General features: G+C 38.2%; 1 pseudogene; it reads right to left on the bottom strand.

Annotated features, from left to right (window-relative positions):
• Positions 1-730: 730 nt before the first annotated feature.
• LOC120528749 lies at positions 731-3,634 on the bottom strand (annotated as a pseudogene).
• Positions 3,635-19,593: the final 15,959 nt, after the last annotated feature.

Below are 19,593 nucleotides of genomic sequence, written 5' to 3'. Positions count from 1 at the left end.
TGAGTTAAATGTGGCTGATAATGGCATGTTGTCAAAATGTTCTTATTATCTTGTGCCATTCGCTCCAAGGGTAGACTTTGGGAATTTGTCACAAAGAACGAAACATAATAAATAGGTATGGTATTTATGCATAGCAGTTAAATTAGTCTTTGTTGTGTCTCTGAACTCATATCTGCCAAGGTGCCCATAGGTTCCAAGCAAAAGGTGTTTTATTATGAAAAAATGATGGAAACAGCCAAGTGCAGAGCAGAAGTAGGAAAAACTGCCAAACCTCTCACTCACAGAATGGCTCATCCAGTTCCCAACCAATGCAACTTTCTTTAGATTCTCATTTTTGTTTCTCTCTCTGCCTGGACTCTGGCCTCATTTTCTGACAAGCTGAGCAGGTTTGCTCATTTCTGTCTATTTTACACTAAAGGAGCTTGGGACAGCATACTCAAGGAGGGGGTGGTTGGGGCATTTTTGTCTAGTTTAAAACATTACTATCAGTGTCCAAGGGAGCTCTACATTTGCTCCAAGTAAGTGGCCTGGAGCTTTTGCTAGCTGTTACCAGTTTCCCTGCACCTTCAGTTTAACATCTTAAATTGTATTGAAGGACCACTTGTTTGTGGCAGTGCTCAGACCTCCTTTTCCAATACAAGGACAGCATGGTCCCATATGTTTCCTACTAGAATCAAGTATTTTTATTATGAAGGAAGTGTATTCCCCTTCAACATCCCATTTTTGACTTTCACCCATCATTTAGCAGTAAGTCAATGAAGTCTATGCTTTTCAACATTTCCAAAAACTCCAGATAATCTTGTTTATACAGGTGACTTGCCATTATGTACTTGTTATTTGAGCTGGTGTAAAAAAACATTATGATGCAATTTAATGTAAATGTAGTACATTTTTTAGGTAATTTAAAAAACTGGATTACCAACAGTTTTTCCTATTTGTCAGTGATCTTTTTCATCACAGTGATAGTTTATTGATAAATATTGTTTAGTCATCCAGATGAAACAGAGACAGAGAAATCCATGTTTGGGTAGTAACATTCAATAACCTCAGCAAACGGAGGCTAGATTGGATTTAATGTAGTAAAAAGAAAATCAAATGTGGTTAAATGTGAGAGAGAGGAGAGAGACAATTATTCCTACCGGTGTTCAATAGTGTTTCTTGCAATTGTTATAATGGGTCATTTATGAAAAAAATAAAAAACAAAGAAAAATACATTTGGTTACATTTTCTGAATATAATTTTAGAGTTACAAAAAACAAGAATTTATAATGCTTCTGTTTAGGAAAAGTTTTAGGACAGAATCTTGACATATACACTGAAGAAATAATTAAAAAATTTAAAATGGACATTGGCATCTTACAAGGTGTTTCTTGTGTTAAGCAGAGATTAAAACATGACATGACTGATATGAAAGGAATTAGTAAGGTGGATCACAGCTGTTATTTTAAAATGAGTTTTTCAACAAGAGCACAGGGACACAGATTGAAAATGGCTTGAGGTAAACTTCACACAAACCAGAGATGCATGAATAAATGTGTAGGTGAAAGCTGGAAGGATGGAGGTTGTGGCTAGGAAAGTATTATTAATTTTGTGGTCTTCCGATCAATTATAATGCTTTTTTAAAAGTTTGTCTTTTTAGTAGTTTACATATGTTAAATAACAACACCGAGTTTTCTTAAAAACTGGCACAAGAGATCAGCATGGTAAGTTATAACTATGATTAGGTTTTTGCCCACAATACACACAGTGCAAGAAGACATGCATCAGTCTTTAGAAAGCTTACTTCAGCCATTATGGAATACTTGTACTGAACCTCCTGCATATCTGAATGCCAGAAAGAACTGAGTGAATTTGATAGGGTGAAACACATGCTAGTAATACAAATATGACAATTGGGCCGTGCTAGTAATGATACTACAGGAAGGCTGTCACACCAGTCAGGAAAGATTTGGGATGACCAACAAGCTATCACATCACCTACATCAACACTTTCCACCACATGCACAGATGGAGGTGCCCAATATGGGTTGCCTAATTGTGCCTTTGGGTTGGGTTGTGATTTGCAAGTTGTAGGCACCATTTACTACAGTATCCAGTTATCTTTTGCGTGATAGCCATAGCTAGATTGTACAAAGATATTCTGTGACGATCCTAACATACTATATATATATATATGTAAGAGCCAATTTTAGAAAGTTAAAGTTTTGAGTTAAACTCATATTGATGTTTGCCTAATTTAAATAGAATATTAATGTCTTTCATAGTCATAGCTTATGGTATAGTCTTTTCCCCCTATAGTTAACAAGAGATAGAACCTTCTTACTATAACTGAATAACAGTGTGATAATAAGCTCAGTTTGTTTAGAACAGGTCTCATTAAAGAGTGACTTGAAAGATCCATTTTAAAGCTTAGGAATGGGATAAGCTTACAGTTTTCTGACCGTTTTGAAATGGTTCAGAAATGATAAGTGAGAAGTAACGATTTGTGATGTAACAAGATTAAGCTTAGAATTGAACTTTTCTTAACTTTAACTTTTTCTTTTTATTATTTTAATTTTTTCTTTTTGTGTGAATTGTTTTACTTCAAAACTAAACTCTCAAAAACCAAGATATTTTGTCTGTGGAATCATTTTTGCGCGTCAGGCTTTTGTTGAATCCCATTTTTTTGAGTTGAAGCTGCAGAACTTTGGTAATTTTGGGAAAACGCAGCTACATTTTCGTCAGAAAACTGTATGCTTATCCCATTCCTAAGCTTTAAAATGGATCTTTCAAGTCACTCTTTAATGAGACCTTTTCTGCAGGGTTCGGTAGCCTCTTCTACTCTTGTCATGTTAACTGCACAAATTTTAATTTCTGGATCATCTTCTAACAGTGAATCATTCAGTTGATCTGGTCTTTTTGGCCACTCACGTTCTGACTTCAATAAGAAATTTGGCCCATGTGACCATGTGGTGTTCTTGAGAAAGTTTTCTATGCTCAGCCCTCTAGAGGCTTGATCAGCCGGATTAAGGACAGATGTGACATACCTCCACTGTGAAGGTTGTGAATGATCTCTGATCACGGAGATTCTGTTTGCAACAAAGGTCTTGAATCTAGTGCTTTCATTTGAGATGTATTTTAGCACCGTGGTGCTGTCAGTCCAAAATGTAGATTCTTGTAAGGGCATTTGAAGCTCACCTTTAAGCATTTTGTCCATTTTAACTGCCACAATGGCTGCTCTCAGCTCCATTCTTGGAATCGTGACCTGCTTCAATGGTGCAACTCTTGACTTGCCCATCAGAAATGAACAATGCTTTTTGCCCTCTTCATTGGTTAAGACAAGGTAAGTGACAGTGCCATACCCATCTTCACTGGCATCTGCAAAATGGTGCATTTGTGCTGTCTTTATGGTTCCAAACCCGGTAGGTTTGAATCATCTGTTCACTTTATAGTCTGTAAGTAACTTCAAATCATCCATCCATTTTTTCCATTTCTGAATGTGTTTAACTTCTACTTCTTCATCCCACCCACATTTCTCTTTACATAAGTCTCTTAAAATAAGCTTCGCTGGCAATAAAGCAGGTGCTAGAAAACCAAGTGGATCGTAAACTGAGCTAACAACAGACAGGATACCACGCCTTGTAGCGGGCTTGTTTTGTAACTTAATTTGAAATTTGAAACTGTCAGTTTCTGTGCACCACTGGATGCCCAGGGCACACTCTGTGGACAGGAGACTGTGGCTCAAATCTAAGTCCTTTTGTTCATGAGCTCTGTCTTCTTCTGGTATGGACAATAAAACTGCTCTGTTGTTACTCACCCACTTAGTCAAATGGAATCCCCCTTTGAGACATAGAGCTTGGAGGTCCTTTGACAGCTTTATTGCTTGTTCTTCTGTAGTCACTGACCTTAAACAGTCATCCACGTAGAAGTTGTTGAGTACGGTGTTAACAGCTTCCTCAGGAAATGTGTCTCTGGCATCTTCGGCTGTTCTACGCAAAGCATAAGAAGCACAACTGGGTGAAGAAGTAGCACCAAAGAGATGTACTGTCATTTTGAATTCTTTTAGGTCTTTACTTAGATTACCTTCAGGCCACCATAGAAAACGTAAAAGATCTGTGTCTTTATCTGGTATCTTAACTTGGTAGAACATTGACTTAATGTCTGCCATTAAGGCTACTGGCTCCTTTCTGAATCTTGTAAGGACGCCAATGAGAGTGTTAGTTAGGTCAGGGCCTTTTAGTAATTGTTCATTAAGTGAAATCCCCTGGTAGGTGGCTGTGCAGTCAAAGACTACACGAATTTTATTTTTCTTTGGATGATACACACTATGATGTGGGATGTACCACACTCTGCCTTCATTACAATTCAGGCTTTTTTTGTGTACTTTAACAGCATAGCCATTGTCTATAATGTCTTTCATGAAGGCTTTATAGTCTTCATGGAAACCTGAATTTTTGCTCAATTTTCTTTTGAGTCCAATAGCACGCTGTTAGCAATGCAGCGGTTATTCGGCATTTTAAGTGATTCATCCTTCATCATGGTGTGTATCATCCAAAGAAAAATAAAATTCGTGTAGTCTTTGACTGCACAGCCACCTACCAGCAAACCAAACCAACAAACTAATCATTTATTTTTCAGATTGGCATCACTTGAAGAAAGCAGTAGCTTGGTTTCTCAAGTTTAAAGACTTACTGCTGCACTTAAGAAATGAAAGAAAAACATTTCAACTAGAAACCAGTCAGACTAAAGGTAATCCAAAGGAACAAAAATCACTAATCACAAAACACATGAAAAAATATAAATGGTCTTTAAAACCAAGTACAATTTCTCTAGATGACTTAGTCAAAGCTGAAACAGAGCTTATCCGTCTAAGTCAACAGCAAGAATTCCCAGAAGAATTAAAAGCTTTAAAGAAAAAGACTTGTGTTAAAAAGAACAGTCAAATCTATAAACTCGACCCGATCATACAAGATGGAATATTAAGAGTTGGAGGAAGACTCTGTAAAGCTGCAATGCCCGAAGAAGCTAAACATCCTGCAGTTCTACACAAGCATTCACATGTTGCTTCTCTCATATTGCAACATATTCATAAACGCGTCGGACATTGTGGGCACAATTATGTGCTCGCACAATTACGCCAGAAATACTGGATACCTCAAGCAAATTCTGCTATCAGAAAAATAATTGCAAAGTGCACAACATGCAGAAGATACAATGCGAAAGCAGGTGAGCAAAAAATGGCAGATTTGCCAGAAGATCGCCTAGCATCAAACCAACCACCATTCACTAATGTTGGAGTTGATTATTTTGGCCCCTTCCTAGTCAAAAGAGGAAGAAGTCTAGTCAAGAGGTACGGAGTAATCTTCACATGTCTAACAACCAGAGCTGCGCACATAGAGATTGCACATGGCTTAGACACTGATTCTTGTATCCAAGCAATACTCCGATTTATGGATAGAAGAGGACAAGTTAAAATCATGCGCTCAGACAATGGAACAAATTTCGTCGGAGCAGAAAGAGAGCTACGAGAAGCTATTAAAAAACTAGAACACAAAAAAATCAGTGACGCCATGATGCAAGAACAAATCAAATGGATTTTTAATCCACCATCAGCCTCTCACCAAGGTGGAGTGTGGGAAAGACAAATCAGAAGCATAAGAAAGATTTTAAATTCAACAATAAACTAACAAACACTCGATGATGAAAACCTTCCTACTATGATGTGTAGAGTGGAATCAATACTCAATAACAGACCCCTTACGAAGACATCAGATGATCCAAATGATTTGGAACCACTCACACCCAATCACTTGTTATTATTGAAGACAAAACCTGAAATACCACCTAAACTCATTTCAGAAAATGAACCATACCCAAGAAGACGCTGGAAACAAATTCAATACATGGCCGATTTGTTTTGGAAAAGATGGTCAAAAGAGTATTTGCCAATACTTCAAAAACGTCAAAAATGGCTTACACCAAGAAGAAATTTTGAACCAGGGGATGTTGTTCTAATTGTAGATAAAGCTACACCTCGCAATTCCTGGGTAATGGGTCTAGTAATCAAGACAATGCCAGATGCCAAAGGTGCAGTCAGAAGAGTTTGTGTGCAGACCAAAACCAGCACACTGCACAGGCCCGTGAATAAACTGTGCCTACTTCAAGAAACAGCCAATGTTTGAAATATGAAATTTTTTAAATGTTTGTTTGCAGTGTTATTGCTAATGATTTGAAACGAATAGTTAATGTAAAAGTAATTGGCTCATATTGAAGTAAAGTAATTGTCTCAGCTCCTGCATAGCCAATTAGGGGCCGGAAATGTAAGAGCCAATCTTAGAAAGTTAAAGTTTTGAGTTAAACTCATATTGATGTTTGCCTAATTTAAATAGAATATTAATGTCTTTCATAGTCATAGCTTATGGTATAGTCTTTTCCCCCTATAGTTAACAAGAGATAGAACCTTCTTACTATAACTGAATAACAGTGTGATAATAAGCTCAGTTTGTTTAGAACAGGTCTCATTAAAGAGTGACTTGAAAGATCCATTTTAAAGCTTAGGAATGGGATAAGCATACAGTTTTCTGACCGTTTTGAAATGGTTCAGAAATGATAAGTGAGAAGTAACGATTTGTGATGTAACAAGATTAAGCTTAGAATTGAACTTTTCTTAACTTTAACTTTTTCTTTTTATTATTTTAATTTTTTCTTTTTGTGTGAATTGTTTTACTTTTAAACTTAACTAAACTCTCAAAAACCAAGATATTTTGTCTGTGGAATCATTTCTACGCGTCAGGCTTTTGTTGAATCCCATTTTTTTGAGTTGAAGCTGCAGAACTTTGATAATTTTGGGAAAACGCAGCTACAATATATATATATTATATATATATATACACTAGGGGGCTTTGCCCCCTGCTCGCTTCGCTCACCAACCCCCGTGTTTGGTTTTCCAGATACACATTTGTAAGATTTGTTTTTCTTTGAATTGTTGCTATTTCATTAGTTTCACTTTTATTTCAGAACTTCCGTAAATACAATATTTTGAATCTTTCCTGTCCCATTATGCTGAATCTTTTAAATGAGGTCTGTGAGACTTGTGTTTAATGACTTTGTACCATAATTTAGGATAGGTTTCTCTGTTTGGAATTTCAGCACAGACAAAACGATCCATATCATCAACAGTTAATATTTTTTTTGCAAAATAACCAATAAATGCATGTGAGTTAAACCCCGTGTATGAAATTCTCTGACTTAAACTAATTTCCTTTTGTTTGCGTCAATGCGATCTGTGCTATCTTTTTTTTGATACTGTGGCGACTGACGTAATAAAGTGTCACAAAAGTTCTACTTTAACAATCGCTGACTGCGTAACCCCAAACACAACTGTCTAGCACCCTCTCCAACTCCTCCTCCCACGGGTCTCGCCTCCCCCTTACTGCATCAATCAGCACCCAGCTATCAGTCTTCCGTTCTGTACTCCGCCCTCCCGTTGCTATTTCATTAGTTTCACTTTTATTTCAGAACTTCTGTAAAAATAATATTTGGAATCTTTCGTGTCCCACTATGCTGAATCTTTTAAATGAGGTCTGTGAGACTTGTGTTTAATGACTTTGTACCATAATTTAGGATAGGTTTCTCTGCTTGGAATTTCAGCACAGACAAAACGATCCACATCATCAGCAGTTAATAATTTTTTTGCAAAGTAACCAATAGATGCATTTGAGTTAAACCCCATTTTTGAAATTCTCTGACTTGAACTACTTTCCTCTTGTTTTTTGTAAGTGCGATCTGTGCTATCTTTTTTTTGATACTGTAGCGACTGACTTAATAAAGTGTCACAAAAGTTCTACTTTAACAATCGCTGACTGCGTAACCCCAAACACAACTTCCTAGGACCCTCTCCAACCCCTCTCCCATGGGTCTCGCCTCCCCCTTACCACATCAATCAGCACCAAGCTATCAGTATGCTGTGCTGTACTCTGCCCTCCCTCGAGCGGACCTAACAGTCATTTAAAACTAAAAAGGCTTCAGCTTGGCTGGGACACTACAATACTTTCACCTGTTAATGCTTTCACATTCTGTACCTTTCTCTGTATATGTATCGTGCCTTGGGTGTCTTTTCTCCGCGATGCTCTTCCTTCTTTGCTAAAGGCACATGACCGAATGTTTTGCTGGCTGTCCATGGTCTTATTTGATAAGAAGGGTGTGTCTTGCAAGAATCTTATGTTCCACGGCCCCGTGAGATGCTCCATTGTCAGTTTTTTTTGTCTCGCGGGTCTGTAAAATGTCTTTCGAGAACTTCAGAGAAGATCACGTCTTGTCGCCTGGCTTTTACATTCCAGGATTTTCTTTTTTATATATATATATATATATATATATATATATATATATATATATATATATATATATATATATATATATAGTGTATATGTATGTATGTATATATATATATATATATATATATACAGTGGTGTGAAAAACTATTTGCCCCCTTCCTAATTTCTTATTCTTTTGCATGTTTGTCACACAAAATGTTTCTGATCATCAAACACATTTAACCATTAGTCAAATATAACACAAGTAAACACAAAATGCAGTTTTTAAATGATGGTTTTATTATTTAGGAGAAAAAAATCCAAACCTACGTGGCCCTGTGTGAAAAAGTAATTGCCCCCTGAACCTAATAACTGGTTGGGCCACCCTTAGCAGCAATAACTGCAATCAAGTGTTTGCGATAACTTACAATGAGTCTTTTACAGCGCTCTGGAGGAATTTTGGCCCACTCATCTTTGCAGAATTGTTGTAATTCAGCTTTATTTGAGGGTTTTCTAGCATGAACCGCCTTTTTAAGGTCATGCCATAGCATCTCAATTGGATTCAGGTCAGGACTTTGACTAGGCCACTCCAAAGTCTTCATTTTGTTTTTCTTCAGCCATTCAGAGGTGGATTTGCTGGTGTGGTTTGGGTCATTGTCCTGTTGCAGCACCCAAGATCGCTTCAGCTTGAGTTGACAACAGATGGCCGGACATTCTCCTTCAGGATTTTTTGGTAGACAGTAGAATTCATGGTTCCATCTATCACAGCAAGCCTCCCAGGTTCTGAAGCAGCAAAACAACCCCAGACCATCACACTACCACCACCATATTTTACTGTTGGTATGATGTTCTTTTTCTGAAATGCTGTGTTCCTTTTACGCCAGATGTAACGGGACATTTGCCTTCCAAAAAGTTCAACTTTTGTCTCATCAGTCCACAAGGTATTTTCCCAAAAGTCTTGGCCATCATTGAGATGTGTCTTAGCTTTTTGCTTAACAGTGGTTTGCGTCTTGGAAATCTGCCATGCAGTCCGTTTTTGCCCAGTTTTTTTTTTTATGGTGGAGTCGTGAACACTGACCTTAATTGAGGCAAGTGAGGCCTGCAGTTCTTTAGACATTGTCCTGGGGTCTTTTGTGACCTCTCGGATGAGTCGCCTCTGCGCTCTTGGGGTAATTTTGGTCGGCCGCCACTCCTGGGAAGGTTCACCACTGTTCCATGTTTTTGCCATTTGTGGATAATGGCTCTCACTGTGGTTCGCTGGAGTCCCAAAGCTTTAGAAATGGCTTTATAACCTTTACCAGACTGATAGATCTCAATTACTTCTGTTCTCTTTTGTTCCTGAATTTCTTTGGATCTTGGCATAATGTCTAGCTTTTGAGGTGCTTTTGGTCTACTTCTCTGTGTCAGGCAGCTCCTATTTAAGTGATTTCTTGATTGAAACAGGTGTGGCAGTAATCAGGCCTGGGGTGGCTATGGAAATTGAACTCAGGTGTGATACACCACAGTTAGGTTATTTTTAACAAGGGGCAATTACTTTTCACACAGGGCCATGTAGGTTTGGATTTTTTTCTCCCTAAATAATAAAACCATCATTTAAAAACTGCATTTTGTGTTTACTTGTGTTATATTTGACTAATGGTTAAATGTGTTTGATGATCAGAAACATTTTGTGTGACAAACATGCAAAAGAATAAGAAATCAGGAAGGGGGCAAATAGTTTTTCACACCACTGTATGCATATATATATATATATATATATATATATATATTGTAAAAGGTGCTATATAGCGCCCGACCCGGCACAGACCACGCAGAGGCAACGTGTACAAAACACACAGGCTTTTATTTTTCTTCAGCTGTGTGACACGTCTTCCCCATGCCACACAGCCCAAGCACAGTCCAAAGCACCAAACAAAACACAAACCACAATTCTCCTTCACCTTCTCTTCCACCACTCCTCTGCAAGCTTAGTCCTCCTCCTCCCAACCCTGGCTTCCTGAGTGGTGGTGGCTGGGCCCTTTTATAGCCCACCCGGAAGCGTTCCAGGTGATTAACCACCTGGTCCTAATTGAACTTCCGGGCGGGGCTGAAAGCTCGTCCAGCCGGGCTGTGGGAAGCAGGCAGCTCCTCCTAGCGGCCACGCCGGACCCCAACCAAGCTGTGGAGGACTCCATCTCCCATGGAGCCCTGCGGGCAGTTGGGGAGTCACCGTCGGCCAGGAGGCTGCCACCAAGCGTCCCGGGGAGGTATTGGACTGCCCATGGTGGCTCCCCCGGAACATAAGTAGCAGGGGCGTCCCTGCCGGGCATGGGACCCGGCTGTCCTTCACAATATATATAGGTAGATAGGCTGTATTTATTATATTGGCTTCAGTGGGCATCATAGTGTCACAGAAGAAGTGCCTTCTGCCTTGCAATAAGGAGACTAGTGTTATTTCCCAATGTGGAGTTTGTATGTTTTCCCTTTTTCCATGTGGGTTTTCTCCAGGTGCTCCAGTTTCCTCCCACAGTCCAAAGACATGTAGGTTAGGTGAACTGACATTGCTAAATAGGCCCTAGTTTATGTGTGTGTGTTTGTGTGTGTATTTACCTTGAGATGGACTGGCACCCTGTCAAGATGTAATTCTTATTTTGCAACCAATGCTTGCTGCGTAAGGCTCCAGATGCTCTGTCACCATGCTCTGGATAAAAAGTTTGGAAAGACATATGTATGGATATTAGCTTAGTAATTAATACTAGTGACAATAACCTAGCAAATATTTCTGAATTCATAGTATTCAGCTGTAAAGCCATTAGAAGAACATAAAGTATAACAAATACAACTACTGCATATGTGCTGTCCTTGCTGGATTTCATATACAAGATGACATTACAAGTGCAGGAGTGTAAAAATAGCTTCAGTATAAAAGAATGTACTGAAGGCACAGCAACTATTTAGACTGGATGACTTAACAATACAGGCATGTTTTATCATAGTCTGTCACCTGAATATTTTTTAAAATTTTACCAGAGGATAACCTAATTAAGTCACTGTATTATGATTTAAAATGCTATTTAAAAAGTTATGACAAGTTGTATCAGATAAAAGTTATTCACGAAAACAGTTGTTTAGGAGGTTAAATGACAATGCATATATGGAGCAATAACATTTATACTATTTCCATAATAATTTTAAATGTACCAGTGGATAAGCTTCTATAGTGAACTCCATGCCTCCACAAGTGACCTTGACCATATAAAAGATCAGTACTGACAGAATGCTCATTTAAGGTTCATTTTCTTCTTTTTATATCTGATATCTCAATATATAATTTTCCTTTGGATCTTGATCTTTGTTTGTCCGCGAATGAATTAGAAGAAGAAGCACTAGATGGCAGTAGAGAGACAGCTAAAACATAGGCATTGCATTAAGAATCTCCTCCAGGCTTATACTACTGAAGACTGTAGTACTCCAGTCTGACCTAATAACACAGACATTCAAACTAAACAAATTGTTGTGCTTTAAATTAACTAAAGAGATCTTCATTTAGATCTTGATCTTTGTTTGTCCGTGAATTCCACGCATGCGTAGACCACCTTCCAGTTTAGTACGTTGTTGTTACTCACGGATGTCAACAATGTGCCGGAATAACGAAAGGGGTGGTGGACAGTGTTACGTTGGTTAGCTCCTGAGGCTTGGTTAGAGAATGAGATTGCTGAAGATAGAAGGTACGTGCCTACGTAACATATGAATGAAAGAAAGACAGTGGGTAAAATGAATGACAACGTAACAGCACGTTCCGGAAATTATTACTGTTACGTTGTAGCCGGCGAGTGCTTCGCATCTCACAGTTGCACCGTGGCTTGCTCACGTCAGTGAAGTGATCCCTATTTATACTTTAAAGAGCCTGGATACCTATGTATCCCCCTTTTATAACCATTGCTCCATGTATATTGCCTTACTCTTTGGATTGCCACAAAGCAACCTGCGAGATTGGAGAAAGGTTGAGAGGAGATCGTGAGAGGAAACGACAGCGTCGTGAAAACGAGATGGACTGTGAATGGACAGAAGCAGAAATGCTCCTACACCACCCCATAATTACGATTTGGACAGTGATTCCAAATAGGCCGTTCCTATCGAATCAATAATCAAGGGTTTTCTTTTGTAATTTGGTTTCCTATATAAAAAATCCTAATGATGTGCAACGAAGGGCCTAGTTCACGACTGGCAGCCACGTTTAAACAGGGAGCCCTTCACAGACAACTTTAACACGCGCAACGTAGTTGGGCGCACATGGCTAGTCTCATATATAACTTGATTGGTAATATGTAATAGTATCTTATTTACCTCTGGTGGATAAAAAGATCAGCATATGCCACTCTGTCAGTCCTAGCCGTTCAGCTCACAGAGTTTCTACTAATACTCATTAGTATTAGTTTGGTCCACAGAGGATGGCTTTAGCCAAGTTTGCAGAAGAGGCTGAGTGTGGCATCTCTTTATGTCTGCTGCCTTTTTAACCCTTGCAGTTTTAAGGTTTGTCTAATCATTAATGGCAAAAAGCTCTACACATCAGTATTCCTCTGAATAATTCTAATAGATAGTTTGTGTGTTGTCATTTCTAACCTCCGTGGTAAACATTTGCAGTGGTCAGAATTGTTAATGAAATTACTTGGGTGTTCGTGCCCTCCGATGGGCTCCATCCCTTCCAGGGTTGGTTTCTGTCTTGATTTTTATGTCCTACTGCCAAAATGCACTCCTGCTCATTGATGCTATATAACAGATTCATGGTGGTTGAGTAAATGGATGGGTGGGTGGAGGATTAAAAAAGTTTCAGAGCCATGCAGCTTATCGAAAAGCAATGATCATCATAAATAACCACTGAGTTGTTTTTCCACCTGCAGCGGCTGCTTGTACATGCCATGAACACAATGATTCAGGACATTTGTCAATTTTCCAAAACCAGTTACGCCAATGCAGAAGGTGGGTAACTGCATGTGTGCAGACTTTATTTCCCAGCAGCACTGAGTGAACCATAGACCCAGCCTATACAGGGTGCAAGACCATCGTTTTCCTCAGACGCATTCAGAACCAATTTAGAGCTGCCAGCTCTGCCTGTACAACTTTTGGATGTGATCAGCTCAGCCATATCATTTCTCTAGATTTCTGTAACACGCACATGCACTCTGTATGCATAATTTGCATTTTCTCTCTGTGGGTTTTCTTTGATTTCTCCCTCTTTTAAATGTTGCCCTTAACCTGACTGCTGACTTTAAACTGATGCTTTATGAATAAACGCATATGTCAAGTGATCGTTTTATTTCCTGTCTAGAGCTAACCAATCTTGCTCTGCCACAAGCTGGACTGTATTATGCGAGCTAATAAAGTAAAAGTTTGATTAATAACAATACACGATGCTTCATCACCACAGCAATAGGCATGGTGGTAACTTCGATCTGAACATTTCCCTAATAAGTTGCAAAGGACGAAGGTCACAATGAAATCAAGAACCCTAACTCTTTATTAATTAACCAATCCTGACTCACACTTTGCTTATTTTTTAATGCAATTTTATATTGAGACAATAACTCTTTCTTATAAGTTAATACACTGTATATCCTACATACAACATAGTAACTCGTATGTATGAGAAATTATCTTGTGTGTATCATATATTATGTTGTATTTATGAGATAGGAAACCGATTTTTACCTCACAACTGTTTCTGACTTTGCAGACTCATAAATAAATGTTTCTTTTTTCATCCTATCATTAAAGCCGTACTGGGTATAGGGGCAGTATCAAACAAATACGTACAGTATATGATTTATATTTCAATAAACCAATGGGCTCTGTAATATGTTATTAATGTCAGGTATAGCAACAGCAACAAACAAACACGTACTGTATTTGATTTATATTTTAATAAACCAATGGGCTTCATTATATGTTATTAGTCTACATTCCACACACCACTCTGTTTTTGCTCATGCCACTAATTGGCTCCATTTAAATAAGACGGAAAATGAAAAGCAACTGATGGGCAAAAACTGAGTACTGATGAGTGCTGGCATTGCAAATGATTTGTGAGTGATGATGAATGATGAGCACCTCCTGAGTAGTCATGTATGATGAGTGATGAGTGACTACTGATACATGATACAAAATTATACTGATGTTTGATAAATGACAAGGATTTAAATGACGACTGACACATGATACGGAGTAATACTGATGTTTAATGACTGAACAAGTGAGAAATTATAAGGATTTAAATGATGACTGATACGTGATATGGAATAGCTGTGATGTTTGATGATAGGATAAGTGAAAAATGATGATATCCTAAAATGGACACCATACTGGCTCTTCTTCTGTACAATGTTTATTCTTGTTTTCCTTGTTAAGGCACCCAAAAATTGTTGCTTTAAACCTAACCAAGGCAGACAAACACTTCATTGTGGCAAGGTTACAATAATAGGAAAAATGATGGGATTTCATTTATTGGGTTGCTCTTTGTTGAGCCTGTGTTCTTAGACCAATCTGCAAAATCTCTTGACAAGATTTTAAATGTGCCAATATATAATTTGTGAAGGAATGTCATGATACTGTTAAAGATAAGTCACTGGTGTTTTTGAGACTTTAAGTATACTTTGGAAATAGAATGAGTTTGTCACTAATGAAGCAAAGCAATAAAAATGAAAGCAATGAACATTGTGCCTTGATAGAGGAGCAATTCAGATAGTCCTCAACACACCATTAACATCAGTTGTATTTGACGGTTCTTGTTCACATGCAGCTGCAGAGGAGTGCAGTGTTTTTTTTAAATGTGATATGTGGCATGTTTGCCATATGAAGACATATCAATATACATCATTTTGTACATTACTACATTTTTTCCACAGGAAAACTCAATTAGTGAAAAACATGGTCCTTGCCATTACCTAAAACTGCCCTTTCCTGTTTTTGACTCCTGCAGATCAGGATAAAGAGATGCATGTTCCAAGCATCATTGAGTAATGTACTTATTACTTTTTCCATTTCTGATGTATTTTTAAGATTTAGATTGTGTCACACACGTGTGCATAGGAAACAGCTAAAGGGCCTAAATAATAGTAATTCTGCACCAGACCAGGGGGCGGCACAGTGTGCTGACTGTCTCTCTCAGTCTCTTGCAGACCATTCCCGGGAAATCCCACTTGATATTGACACCACTGACGACATCACTTCCAGTGCCAACAATGCTGTCACGTCCAGTCACAAAGATGTCGCTTCCGGTTCCGCAGCCAAGGATGCTGTCACTTCTGGTCACGAAGATGTCACTTCCGGTTCTGGTGCCAGTGATGTCATTTCCCCTACTCTTGCTTAAAACAGCCATATTGTCTCAAGGCCAGTCAGTTCTGTTTTGGACTCTGTTTTGTGCACATCGTGTTTATTTCTAATCAACTTTTTACAACCAGGAAACAATATACTGGTGGCTGCCCCATACCTTTATGATGTCTATGGCTCATTCTTATGACAGATGACAAAGTTGTCATTATAATTGGCAAAACAGGCATTTTATTACTAGAACAACTACAACTCACATTTCAAGAAAATGTCTGCACACGACAGGAAATGTTCATTTTTTTCTTTCACTACAGAACTTTATTTTAACACTTTATAACAGGCAAAGGCATGAGGAATTAGTGTATGAAACCAGACAGAATTTAAACACCTCTATTCCAGTGTCATTGGCTTGAATATTTCACGTTGGGACACACTGTAGATTTGGCAAGTTTTCACAAAGCAAATTAATTGCTGGCTCCCCGCAAGTTTTCTTCCAACAAAATTGTGTTGATATTCAAAAAGGGAACTAAAGTTTAACAGATGTTGGCTCAAATCGGAGCTGAAAATGAAAACTTTTACTATTTAGCTTGGCAATTCTAATTTCAGTATCGATACAATATGGACTGTGTTTTATATATTGCAATGTGACTCTGATAACTGATCCAGATCACATTACAACAACGATTGCTTGGTTATAACTCATTTATAATGCATATATATTGAAAATTAATTAAAAAAAAGATCATACATATTATGCTACGGATTAGCCCATTGTGAGACTTGCCCGGACACCACCAGTTGGAAACCACATCTTTATCAAAAGTCACACGTTTATTAAACACAAGAATAAAGTTCCAAACACTACATAATGCACCCAGCAATTAATCCCCCCAACAAACCTTCTTTCTCAGTCCTTTAGCCACCAATCTCCTCCTGGGAGCTTCGTCCTGCTCCTGCTCCCGACTCTAGCTCCCGACTGTTAGGAGGCGGCTCCTTTCATTCCTGCCCGGATGTGCTCCAGGTGGCTGGTGACACACTTCCAGCAGCACTTCCTGGTGTGGCGGAAGTGCTGCCCTTAGCCCCAGAAGCACTCCGGGCGTCCCTGGCAGGTTCCTCCACCATCTTGCCAAGTGTGGCGGAAGTAAAGTTCTCCCGGGTTCTAGGAGGCTTAAGGCACCCCCTGGCGGTGGTCACGGGTCCCAATGAGTTGGAAAGTCTCTCCTCCTCTCCCGTGGTCCTCTCCTGCTCCAGGGTGGTTGTGCTCTCCTGACCCGGAAGCTCTTAATGTCTCCTTCCGGCCCCTCTAGGCATCCTGGCCAGGTAAGAACCCCAGACATCTGTGACACCATTTAATATTCTAGTGCTAATTTTACTGTAGAATGGCAATCATGGTATTAGTGGCATTGCATATTATTTATTTTGTGATAAAATGAATCAAACAGACCATTTTTATCAAATGCTAACAGGCAACTGAGACATTGACAAGCTTGACATATAAAACTAATAATATTCAAAGACATCATAATGAAAATAATAACAAAGTAATACATTTTCAATAAATGGAGTGAGAATAGCAGCATGACAGGTTTCGCACATCTATACAAAGTCACATACAGCTCCTTGTATAACTAAAAGTTCAATACTGCATTAAAATGAATCTATATTATTGACTGATCATTCACAAATGATTTCTGAATGCCTTCTTTCAATAATCTTTTAAATAAAATGTGGGTTATATTGACGTTTAAAATATTTTTAAAACACATAAAAACATTTGAAGTTTGACAAACAAGAGGAAACTGTCCATCAAGGTCTTTTGGTTAATTAACAATAAGGGTAAACACATATCTCATCGGGATACTTTTTAAGGTTTAATTTTCAACTACATGACTAAGTAATTCAGATCCTTATTACCATTTGTATACTTTCCACTCCTCATTAATGTGTATATAAGTATGTGATCCACATTTGCTTCTGGATGCCTTTGAGAATTCTGAGGACCTAGATTAAATCACCACATTGCTTACTCTGTTCAAAACTAAACTGATTTAATTCCCCTACGCTATCACAGCAGCATGGGTGCTTTTGGCCATACTTTACAGTTAATATAACTGCAATAACATTCAGTTGACTGAAAAACAGGTACAGTATATGAGTGCAATCAAGTGCTTCATACATCTGTGGAACTCATCAAGTTCATTATAGATTGGCCTACTCTTGCATCCTAAGCTTAACACATGTACAAACACATTATCCACTTATGCACTGAAAATGTACAATACCCAGCTTGGCATGAACAACACATAGATGTTCTCAGATATAACCTAGATACCAAAGGCTGACACAGCTTGGTCCCCAAGGACAACCTAGACACATGGAGGTTGATATATCTTGATTAATGCCACCTACTGTATAAACCAACAATACACTCCCTCCACTATACTGTACTCTTTTGGAGGCTTCCCTACTCTGTCTGCTAACCCTGTGAGAAAGAAAGTGGCAAAGGAGACCTGTATTTACTTTATTATTTCAATCACCCAAGATATGCAAATTTAAAAGCAAAACAGTATTCATTATAATATAATAATAGTATATGAAATAAACAATACAAATAGGGAATAATAGTAAAGCCCTAACAAAAACACCCTTGCTTTAAAGTCAAATAACTTACTGAATAATAATTTCTGTAAAGCTCCGGAAATTGAAGATTTCCATCTGATGGACAGCATCTTTGACATAAAGGAGTCTCTCTCTGTTTGATGTGTCTCTCTCCCTCTCAGCCTGTTGTTTATAACAAATGGCCATATGGGGTTCAGGACGTCGTGATATTATGCACAAAAAAAATAGCTAACTTCTCTGTTGATGGGTAGCACTGCCTAAAATCTTTGATCATGAAAGTATGTGTAAAACTGGTTTATCTGTGGTATCTCCAGTTCCCTTTACTCCCTTCTAATGTTTGCATTATAGACTGTCTGATCATGCTAAGATTGTAATGCTAGTAATACACTTAGATAACTAAAAAGAACATTAGTAAAAATACATAGAATTGAAACAAAGCAGAAGACATTTTCTGACAGTGCCACTTATAGAACTAATGACTCAGCTCTGCATGGAACAGCTTTAAATGAATGCCCAGGAAGAGAGAGAGAGTGTTTATTTACAGGTCATCATAATTGAGGCAGACTGCAGCTTGGTTTTAATATAGTGCCTGTAGTCCCAAAATTATGATTGTTCACGCCATAACACAAGATGTGCCAAATAATTGCAGTACGCAATCTCACTTGCTCTTGCAGCATTTGGTAACCTGTGCATCATTCTCTCTCTCAACTGTCTGTGCACACCACAGAAAGACAACAGTGAATGTGTCGCCCACAGCTTTATGTTAAGCAACAAGTGGTCAGTTTGAACAAAGCTCTGGCAATGCTCTTTTGGGGGTCGAACTGGTCCGTAGTTACCCAGTTGCATAACAAATGGTCCTATGCAACTACAAAACCTTTCCAAAGTCAGTCTTCAAATTCTAAAGTGTTGTAGCCATAACCTTTCAGTAAAATGTTTCTCAACTGCAACTACATTAAGGATACATTTCTTCTATCTATACAGTATGTGAGCAATTACTTTATTTTGGCATACTATCTTTTGATATTATTAACTGTGGCAATCAGTTGAGACATAAAAATGATTAGAAAATGGCCAATATTGATAAATTGTCTTCATATCTTGTCCATGTAATGTTTGTCACCCATGTAAGTAAGATCTGGAAAAGTCAGGGAAGCTGAAGGCACATAATTTGTGACATTTATTAAATTCTAGATAGAAACTCATCAAACAATTGCTTTTTTCCCCATAAAGCAAACTTGACTGACATAAATTTATTAAGAAAACTACTTCATTGCTTAGATTATTTTTATTGCTAAAAGTCAGTTTGACAGAAATTAGTTGTCAACAGCAAATTCTGCAAACAACTTTTAATGCATTTTCATTTCAGCATTTAAAAATG

Source organism: Polypterus senegalus, chromosome 4 (genome assembly GCF_016835505.1).
Source record: "Polypterus senegalus isolate Bchr_013 chromosome 4, ASM1683550v1, whole genome shotgun sequence".
NCBI lineage: Eukaryota > Metazoa > Chordata > Cladistia > Polypteriformes > Polypteridae > Polypterus > Polypterus senegalus.
This window is presented reverse-complemented; position numbering and strand designations above follow the sequence as displayed.